The sequence below is a fragment of the Phyllobates terribilis genome, unplaced genomic scaffold (genome assembly GCF_046119375.1).
Source record: "Phyllobates terribilis strain yellow unplaced genomic scaffold, ASM4611937v1 Scaffold_2__4_contigs__length_985480577, whole genome shotgun sequence".
NCBI classification, from domain to species: Eukaryota; Metazoa; Chordata; class Amphibia; order Anura; family Dendrobatidae; genus Phyllobates; species Phyllobates terribilis.
Window position 1 is genome coordinate 336,600,362 of NW_027362762.1, and position 10,322 is coordinate 336,610,683.

Consider the following 10,322-nt stretch of genomic DNA (forward strand, 5'->3'; position numbering starts at 1 on the left):
CCACTCAGCTCTGCTCGGTTACCATCCATTGTTTTTTTGTGCAAACAACTCCAGAGTTGTGAATTAGTTAACCACCAAAATGAGTGAAAAAAGGCCTGCTGCTGGTGGAAAGGGGAATAGGCGTGTTGGGAAGGGGAAAAAAGGTTGTGTCCGTGGGGTAGGTGCAGAAGAAAGACCATCTTCCAGCCAAACTAAAATGTCTACTTCTTTTAGCGGACAATGTGATAAGATCCCTTTCTTACGGCCACGCCAATCGCTACAAATTCCAGATGAGGAACAAAAACAGCAGGTGCTTCAACGGATATCAAGTGCTCCTTTAAGTGGGCTCTCCTCCATATCAACTTCAACATCACAAATACTCCAGTCCTCAAAGGTGTCACCCAAATCGCACTTGCTTCCTCACAGCTCCCAAATCTCCAGCTGCCCGTCTGAGTATGAGGTAGAACAGATGGTTGAGTCTGCAGAGCTGTTTACTCATACTATAGCCTGGGAATCAGAGGTCGACTCCAGCGCTTCTGTGAATCCAGACGAGGAAATGATCTGCACTGATGCCCAGAATCTTTATGAGTCGGATCCAGGACCAGACGCAGAAGGTTCTGACCATAATGTAGACCCTCATTCCCAAACTGTAACTCCTGTTGGTGGAGACAATGAGGAAGACGATGATAAGACTCAAATACCTGATTGGAGCGACAACTTTAGTTTTTTGTCAGGGCAGGAACAGGTTGGCTCTGAGGACGACGGGTGTGATAACGCACAGGGTGATGATGATGAGGTCGGAGATCCCACTTACTGTCAACCCACAGTCAGCCAAGAGATGAGGTCAGCAGAGGAGGTGGAGGAAAATGCTAGTGACGACGAGGTCAGGTTGCGCCTTCCTGGACAGAGACGTAGTACTGGAAGCACGTCAACAACTGCATCCTCAAACACAACTCTGTCTCTCACCACAAGTCGTGGTGGCTCTTCAGGTCGCATGGGTGCTAAGCCTTGCATAGCCTGGGCATTTTTTCAGATCGATAAAGATGACCCAACTCGTGTTATCTGTAACATTTGTCAGCAAAAGCTAAGTAGAGGCCAAAAAATACATAGTTTGAGTACTTCATGCATGAACCGGCACATGGACATGAAGCATAAGTTGCAGTGGGAAGCTCAGTGTGCTACAATGCGGCCTAGCCGGCCGGGCCAACCACCGTCTGCCATATCTTGTGCATCCGCGGCCTCTTCATCCTCTGTGACTGGGGGGACAGCAGTCACACCTGTTTTGGGGCGCAGACCTGCCACCTCTTTACCCGCAACAGCCAGCGTGATTGGCAGGTCATCATTTTCTTTGGAGGTGGTAACACCAGCTGGTGTTGAGCGCTGTCCGACATCGATAGCACCACCTTTGGATCAAGGCAACCTAACATGTCTGCCTGCATCTTCCTCACAGACCGGCAGTTTGCCGGGGACACCCTTATCAACCCCGTCTAAGCACAATAGCCAGCCCTCGGTCCCTCAGATGTGGACAAGTAAAAGACCAATTCCTCCTAGCCATGAGAAAGCTAAGAGGTTGAATTTCACCATCTGCAAGCTCTTGGCTACAGAAATGCTGCCTTTCCGCCTGGTGGACACAGAGGATTTTCGAGACCTTATGTCCGTCGCAGTGCCCCAGTACCAGATGCCCAGTCGGCACTACTTCTCAAAGAAAGGTGTGCCTGCGCTCCACCAGCATGTCGCACACAACATCACCGCTTCTTTGAGAAACTCTGTGTGTGACAGGGTGCATTTCACCACAGACACTTGGACGAGTAGGCATGGACAGGGGCGTTACATGTCGCTGACTGGGCACTGGGTAACTATGGTGACAGCAGGACAAGGGGCTGCTGTCCAAGTCTTGCCGTCCCCACGAGTTGTGCGTCAATCCTCTTTATGTCAAAGTTCCTCCACTGCTTCTGCCTCCTCAACCTCCTCTCGGTCTTCCACCTGCACCCAAAGCCTGTCTGGTCATGCCACAAGCTTTCTAACTGCGCAGAAGGGATCCTGCACACCTCCTTACTATGCTGGCAGTAGGGCTCAACGTCATCAGGCGGTTTTTACATTGAAATGTCTGGGAAATGTGAGTCACACAGCTGAGGAGTTGTGGTCAGCTCTGGAGAACCAATTTCATGAATGGTTGTCTCCACTGGACCTGAAACCAGGGAAGGCCGTGTGCGACAATGCTGCAAACCTGGGTGCGGCCCTTCGCCGGGGCAATGTCACACACGTGCCTTGTATGGCTCACGTGTTGAACCTGGTTGTCCAGCAATTTTTAGCCCACTATCCCAGACTAGATGGCCTTCTGCAGAGGGCACGGTCGCTGTGTGCTCACTTCCGCCGTTCGCATCCCGCAGCTCAGCGACTTACATCTCTACAGAAGTCGTTGGGCCTGCCACTTCACCGGCTAAAATGCGATGTGCCTACCCGGTGGAATTCAACTCTGCACATGTTGCAGCGACTGTGGCAGCACCGACAAGCCCTGGTGCAATACGTTCTGACGTATAGCCTGGGCCAACGAGATTCAGAGGTGGGGCAAATCACGCTGGAGGAGTGGTCTCAGATCAGGGACCTATGCACCCTTCTGCACAGTTTTGAAATGGCGACGAAGATGTTTAGTGCTGACGATGCCATTATCAGCATGACTATTCCGGTGATTTACATGCTGGAGCACATGTTAAACAGAATTCGGAGTCAGGTGGTGGCACAAGAGGAGGTGGAGGAAGTAGAGGAGGAGGAGTTGTATGCGGTAGGGCTAACATCTGCAACGTCCAGAAGGTCGGCAGCACCAAGGCGGCAGGCATGTGAGGGTGGGGGAGATGGTTTTATCAGGGCGCATGGTAGCAGCCAAACTAGTGAGGAAGGTGCAGGAGCCCAGGAAGAAGTGGAGGACGAACTGATGGAAGACTCATCAGATGAGGGAGACCTTGATCACATTTCTGTTGTGCGAGGTTGGGGGGAGAGGACAGAGGAAGGAAGCATGATTGTTACCTCGCCACCAACACAACAGGGACTTGGTGCTCCTGGATGCGCAACACACATGAGTGCCTTCTTGCTGCACTACCTGCAACATGACCCTCGAATTGTGAGAATTAGAAATAATCCTGACTACTGGGTTGCCACACTGTTAGATCCCCGGTACAAAAGTAAATTTGCCGAAATTATTCCTGCCATAGAAAGGGATGCACGCATGCAGGAGTATCAGCAGAGACTGTTGCAGAATCTTACATGTGCTTTTCCACAAAATACCAGTGGTGCACGTAGTGAATCTCACAGTTCCAACTTGCCAACCGTGGGACCGTCAAGTGTTCAGCACTCAAACCGTAACAGAACCACAGTATCTGCTGGTAACATCAATTTTGCGGAATCATTTCACCACTTTTTTAGCCCATCCTTTGCAAGGCCACAGGAGACAAGAAGTCTGACACATAGTCAACGCCTAGAGACGATGGTACAGGAGTATCTCCAAGTAAACATTGAAGCCACGACTGTGTCACTGGACCCTTGCTCTTTTTGGGCTTCCAATCTGGATAAATGGCCGGAGCTAGCCACTTACGCCTTGGAGATCTTGTCATGCCCCGCAGCCAGCGTTCTGTCTGAACGTGTGTTCAGCGCTGCTGGTGGTGTGCTGACAGATAAGCGCACGCGGCTCTCCACTGATAATGTAGACAGACTCACGTTCATAAAGATGAACAAATCATGGATCCGAAACGACTTTTCTACCCCTGTGTCATCCTGGGGAGAGTAAAAGCTTGATGATTGGTTAAAATCACCCTACCAAACGTTTTAAGCTTTCAAATTACTAATCATGTTTATCTGTATCTTGACTGGAAAATAATTTGGGCTTTGTAGCAGTGTGCAGCACTGATCCTATTAGGCCATCTATAATAAGCTCCACCAGATTTAAAATTAAAAATAATTTTTAGCTGCATCTAGCCCGGAAAATAATTTTGGGGCTCCGAGATGCGCAAGACACATAAGTGCCTTCTTGCTGCACTACCTGCAGCATGACCCTCATATTGTCAGAATTCGAAGTAATCATGACTACTGGGTTGCCACACTCTTAGATCCCCCAAACTTTTCGATCAACCTTTTCATTTTAATAAAGACCAAAAAAATGGTCATTTTTGAAATTATAAGCATTAGCAGGTTGTTAGAAACTGAAATCAAACAGTTTTCAACTCAAAACTTTATTCTAGGTGATGTTACATTTTCACATAGGACCCCTTGTTCGAAAGGAGCTTCTGAACTCTCTCGTCCATTGAATTTGTCAGGTTTTGGATGGTTTCTGCTTCAATTGTTTTGCATGAGGACAGAATACCCTCCCAGAGCTGTTGCTTAGATGTGAACTGCCTCCCGCCATCATAGACACTCCTTTTAATGATGCTCCAAAGGTTCTGAATGGGGTAGAGGTCAGGGGAGCATGGGGGTCACACCATAAGTTTGTCCCCTTTTATGCCCATATCAGCCAGAGATGCAGATGTTTTATGTGCAGCATGAGATGGTGCATTATCATGCAGAAAAATGATCTTGCTGTGAAATACACGGTTCTTCTTCTTGAACCATGGCAGGAAGTGCTGTTTGAGAAAATCCACATACATTATGGAGTTCATCTTTAGCGCCTTCAGGGATCCTAAAGGGGCCGACAATCTCTCTCCCCATGATTCCAGCCCAAAACATTACTCCACCTCCTCCTTGTTGGCGCTGTAGCCGTGTTTGCGTGGGGTGTCCATCAACCAGCCATCCTCCACTCCATCCATCTGGACCATCGAGCGCTGCACGGCACTCATCCGTGAACAAAACAGTTTTGAAATCAGTCTTCATGTAATGTTTGGCCCACTGGAGCCGTTTCTGCTTGTGTGAAGTGGATAGAGGAGGTCGACAGGATGGCGTATGCACAGCTGCAATCCTCTGAAGGACCCTGCATCTTGTTGTTCGGGGGACGTTGGAGGCACAAGCAGCTTCAAAAACTTGTCTGCTGCTATGACAAGGCTTTTTTGCCGCTGCTCTTTCAACCTGACGTAATTGCCTGTAGGAAAGAGTCCTCAATTTGCCCTTATCAGCACGCACACGTGTGTACTGTGAATCAGCTACATACTTCTTGATTGCCAAGACACTTCATCCTGATCATCGCACAATGTTGATTGTAGTCATGCCTTGACCTAAACACTCCACAATTTGTTGCTTCTCAGCAGCCGACACATCCTTTTTCTTTCCCATTTTGGCAGAAAATGTAGGCTGCTTAATAATGTGAGAGAGCCTTCTTAAGTAGTCTTGCCTTTCATTGGACACACCTGCCAAACTAATTAGCACAGGTGTCTGCAATTGCTTACAGTGATATAAAGAGCCCTGACACACATCACCATCAATGAGTTTAACTGACAAACAAACAAATTCTTCACTTATCACTCCTAAACACTTTTTGCATAATAATTTGGAACGCGGTGTACATGTGCTTTTCCACAAAACACCAGCGGTTCACGTAGTGAATCTTACAGTTCTAACTTGCCAACCGTGGTCTGTATGGAATTGTTCAATAAAGGGCCCAAAATTAAGATAACATAGATGGGAGAGGTCTCTATGAATAGGAATTCCTAAGTATTTGATACCCTGTGAGGGCCAGGCAAAGGGAAAGTTGGACTGGATGGAATCCTATATGGATTTGGGGAGGGAGACATCGAGGGCCTCAGACTTCGCTGCATTGATTTTAAAATTTTACCATGTAACAAAGTGATCTATTTCAGCCATAACAGCATGGATGGATATATGTGATTGAGTGATATATACTAGGACATCATCAGCAAATAGAGAGCACTTGTACTCGGTGCCTCCCACCTCAATCCACCTAATATTGGGGTTATGGCGAATTGATGAGAGCAGGTGCTCCGTCACTAGGATGTATAAGAGAGGGGACAGAGGACATCCCTGCCTTGTCCCATTGGTGATTGTGAAAGGTGATGAAAATGTTCTGACGCGCCCCCTGGGCCTTGGGACACCCGGAGCCGGACCCTTTTTGGTGGATGCTGGTGGTTGTAGTCTTCGTGGCGGCGACCCGGTTCCGTGGCTCAGGGCGGTCAAACCAGTGGCGGAACTATTTATGTGGTTTTGATGTTTAAATGTCCGACTACGCCACCCGTGGATTGCGGTCAGAGTGAACCGCCGCTACAGGGCAGACCGCTGAGGCTGGTGTTGTGGGTGCAGCAGAGCGTAGCATAACTCCCCACGGGAGGAGTATAGCCTCAGGGCAGTGTATGCGGAGGATGGGGGTGATGGTGCAGGGCAGCAGCAGTAACGACACGGAGTCAGTGATGCAGTCCAGGGCCTTTACTCACAGTTCTTATTATCCAGACCACGTCTGCAGGTAACGGCTGCCCACGTCGTACTGTGCTCACCAGGTGAGGGGCTCAGACAACTCCCAGATAACTTTGGAGCACTTCACAGGACCCCCTTTGTGTGTCCTTTGTCTGGCCTTTCTTACCAACACTTCTGTCCGGCTGCCTCGGGCCTCCTCTTGGTAAACTTGGCGCCAGTTTCCCTGACCCTATGTGGTGCCTTCCCAGCGGGTGTAGCGAGGGGCTGCGCCACATAAAATGTCAGAGCCTCCGGTTTCTAGCTGAGGGTCGTTTCCTGCCTCCACTAGTTCGGGGACCGGTCTCCCCCTTTGGCCTGACCCCTCCACGCAGGTGGATTCGGGCGTGCGGTGGCGACTCGCCCGTCCGCACCCCTGGGATCCCTTCATTCCTCGTTCCTGGAGCCTTCTCCGCTCCGCTTCCTTCCTTCTCCCTCTTCCAGGCCTGGGCCTCTGTTACTAGGCCCGCCTCCGGAGCAGAGCTCATGCAGAGCCCCTGCTCCCTGCCACTTCTGCTCAGACTTCTCTGCACTGAACTAAGATGGTGCCCACCTTTTATACTCCCTTCTCAATGCATCCAGGAACTGCTTCCTCCCTGCTCCTGCACTACAGGGTTCCCCTTCCTCAGTGTTCCCTCCCCCCACTCCAGCCAGGGACAGGGACTGTCGTGCCCATCTCAGGGGCATATTGGTCGCCCTGCCCCACGGCAATGTGGTGTAATGCATGCAGGTGTCGGGTCCTGATCCACACTCCATCCTTACCTGAGAGTGAGATATCACACCTCTGGGTGAGGTGCAATACGTCTGTAGCAACCGAGCCCTCAGGGTGCTACAGTTCCATTTATCTTCAGCCTAGGTGACGTATTGCGATACAGGGCCATGATTTTGGCTATAAAAGGGTCCCCTAGACCCCTACCCCAAGCTTTTTAAGAGAATCATATATGGCGTGCCAGGAGACTCTATGGAATGCTTTCTCAGCATCCAACGAGAGTATCTAATTACAAATTTTTAACTGCATCTAGCCCAGGAAATACTTTGTGCCTAGTAGCAGTGTCTGCTAGTCAGCGGATTATCCCGGCTGTTAAGCAAGCTACACCACCTGTAGTTTAGACACTTAATTTTTTCAAAGGAAATGCTTCGGGACCATGGGATACTCAGTGAAGAGCATCAGGAGGCACCCCAAGGCATAGGGGCTGGGACTGGCAGTAGGATGCCTTGCGGTGGACAGCCGAGCTCGATCCTTATAAAAGCTTTTTAACTGCAGCAGCTTTAGTGGACGCTACTGGAGCTGGAATTACGCGGCTGCTGGCATGAGACTTGCCCTCCAATAGATCCTTGTAAATGGATTTAAAGTGTATTCATTCAAATTAGAGAGACAATTTAAATTAAAAAGCTTAGAGCTGCCTCCACCACAGGGGGGCTCGCTCGACCCACCAGCGGACAGGCACCAGTATTGGGAGAGGGGGGCTGGCCATCAGGGTTCACCGCGGCTCTGGCACAAACCCGGCGACACGGAGGTGGCACGGGCAGGAGCGGACTGGCCGTGTTGGCTTCTCACTTTTTGGATTTTAGAAGGGCATGACATGCCTATATCTGTGTCTCCCCCTCCTTTTACTCCTCCACCTCTTTTATTTTCGCATGACTATATGTACTTGTCACTTTTCCATGTGTTAGTTGTGTCTTCTGAGCAGTTTGTCAGCTTTTGGACACCTTTGAAGGTGTTTTCTATGTGTTTTTATGTGTTTTTGTTTGCCTGCCATTGGTTTTAACGGTGTTTGAAGGTGTTCGACGAACAGTTCGACGAACAGTTCGGCGAACACACGGGTGTTCGACGAACCGAACCGAACTCGAACACTACGGGGGTGGCTCAACACTAGTCTCCTGTACACTGTTGGCCTAAGAAGGGAATGGAAGGCTTTCCAAAAATTATTAGGCACTGCAATGCGCCTTGAAACAGACGTGGATTACAACGTATTAAAAACCTTCTACTCATTATTGGGGAGTGGGTCTCCCTTAGTGTTCGCCTATGCATTGAAAAGCAAAAGCTGACAAAAATTAGGAGGAAATGCAATGCCCGTTGCAAGAGTCGTGGAGGTTAGAGGTAATTAAAAACAACATGTCAATGCCCCTTGGAAGAGCTGTGGAGTTCAGAGTGGTTTAACAAGACGGTTTTAATGCCCCTTAGAAGAGACGTGGAGTTCAGAGTGGTTTAACAAGACAGTTTTAATGCCCCTTGGAAGAGATGTGGAGGCCACAGTAGCTTAACAAGATGGTTTTAATGACCCTTGGAAGAGACGTGGAGTTCAGAGTGGTTTAACAAGACAGTATTAATGCCCCTTGGAAGAGTGGTGGAGGTTACAGTGGAATAAAAAGACAATATCAATGCCCCGTGGAAGAGACGTGGAGGTCACAGTAGCTTAACAAGACGGTTTTAATGCCCCTTGGAAGAGTGGTGGAGGTCGCAGTGGAATAAAAAGACAATATCAATGCCCCTTGGAAGAGTGGTGGAGGTTACAGTGGAATAAAAAGACAATATCAACGCCCTGTGGAAGAGACGTGGAGGTCACAGTAGCTTAACAAGACGCTTTTAATGCCCCTTGGAAGAGTGGTGGAGGTCGCAGTGGAATAAAAAGACAATATTAACGACCCTTGGAAGAGACGTGGAGGTCACAGTAGCTTAATAAGTCGATTTTAATGCCCCTTACAAGAGCCATGCAGTACAGCATATTAAAAACATTATTCCCATTATTGGGGAGTGGATCTCCCATAGTCTTTGCCTATGCCTTCCAAGCAAAAGCTGCCAAAAATTAGGAAGGGGGAACTTGCAATGTCCCTTACAAGAGCCATGCAGTACAGCATATAAAAAACATTATTCACATTATTGGGGAGTGGGTCTCCCATAGTCTTTGCCTATGCCTTCCAAGCAAAAGCTGCCAAAAATTAGGACAGAGGAACTTGCAATGCTGGCAACATGGACCACAGTCACCCTGGTGGTATAGTGGTCGTGGAGGCTGAGGATAAGGAGAAGAGCAAAAAACAGCCGAAATGAGGAAGCGTATACCCATGTGTAGGTGTGAAGCGATGCATGGGAATACACCTCCCGAAATAACACAGTGGATTTGACTTTATGTTACTCTGCTGTCATTTGGTGGTGATGAGAAGTCTGGCCCAATCCAGCCCTTGTTCATTTTGATAAGGGTCAGCTTGTCAGCATTGTCAGTTGACAGGCGAGTGCGCTTATCAGTTATAATTCCCCCAGCGGCACTAAAAACACGCTCCGATAACATGCTAGCGGCAGGGCAGGCCAGGACCTCCAAGGCATACAGAGTGAGTTCATTCCAAGTGTCCAGCTTGGATACCCAATAATTAAAAGGCACAGAGGAATCACGGAGGACGCTGGTACTCCCTCACCATCTTTTGAAACTTTCCACTCCTTGTGAGAGTACCCTCCGCCTCAGGGCCTGTAAGCTGGGCAGGTCTCAGAAAACTGTCCTAGAACATTGACAGTGTTCCCCTGCCTCTGCTGGATTGGAGTTGCGTCTCTCTCGCCAGTATGCCTTAGTTGGGCAGCGAACTGTGACCTCTGCCGCTACCGTGTTCAGATGGGAATTTTTTTAATAGTTCTGCAGCAAGGGCCTTCTGGTACTGCCCCATTTTTGTAGACCTCTCCAACTCAGGAATAAGAGAGTGAAAGTTCTCCTTGTAGAGGGGGTCTAAAAGTGTCATCAACCAGTAATGACTGTCACCCAACATTTTGACAATGCGAGAGTCACGGTTAAGGCAGCGTAACATAAAGTCAGCCATGGGTGCCAGACTGGTAACGGGCAAGACTTCCGTGTCCTCACCAAGATGACGACTGATAGTGTTGAGCGATCACTAAAATGCTCGGGTGCTCGAAGCTCGGGCCGAGCTTACCGTGATACTCGGGTACTCGACCCGAGCAACGAGCCCAATGTTAGTCT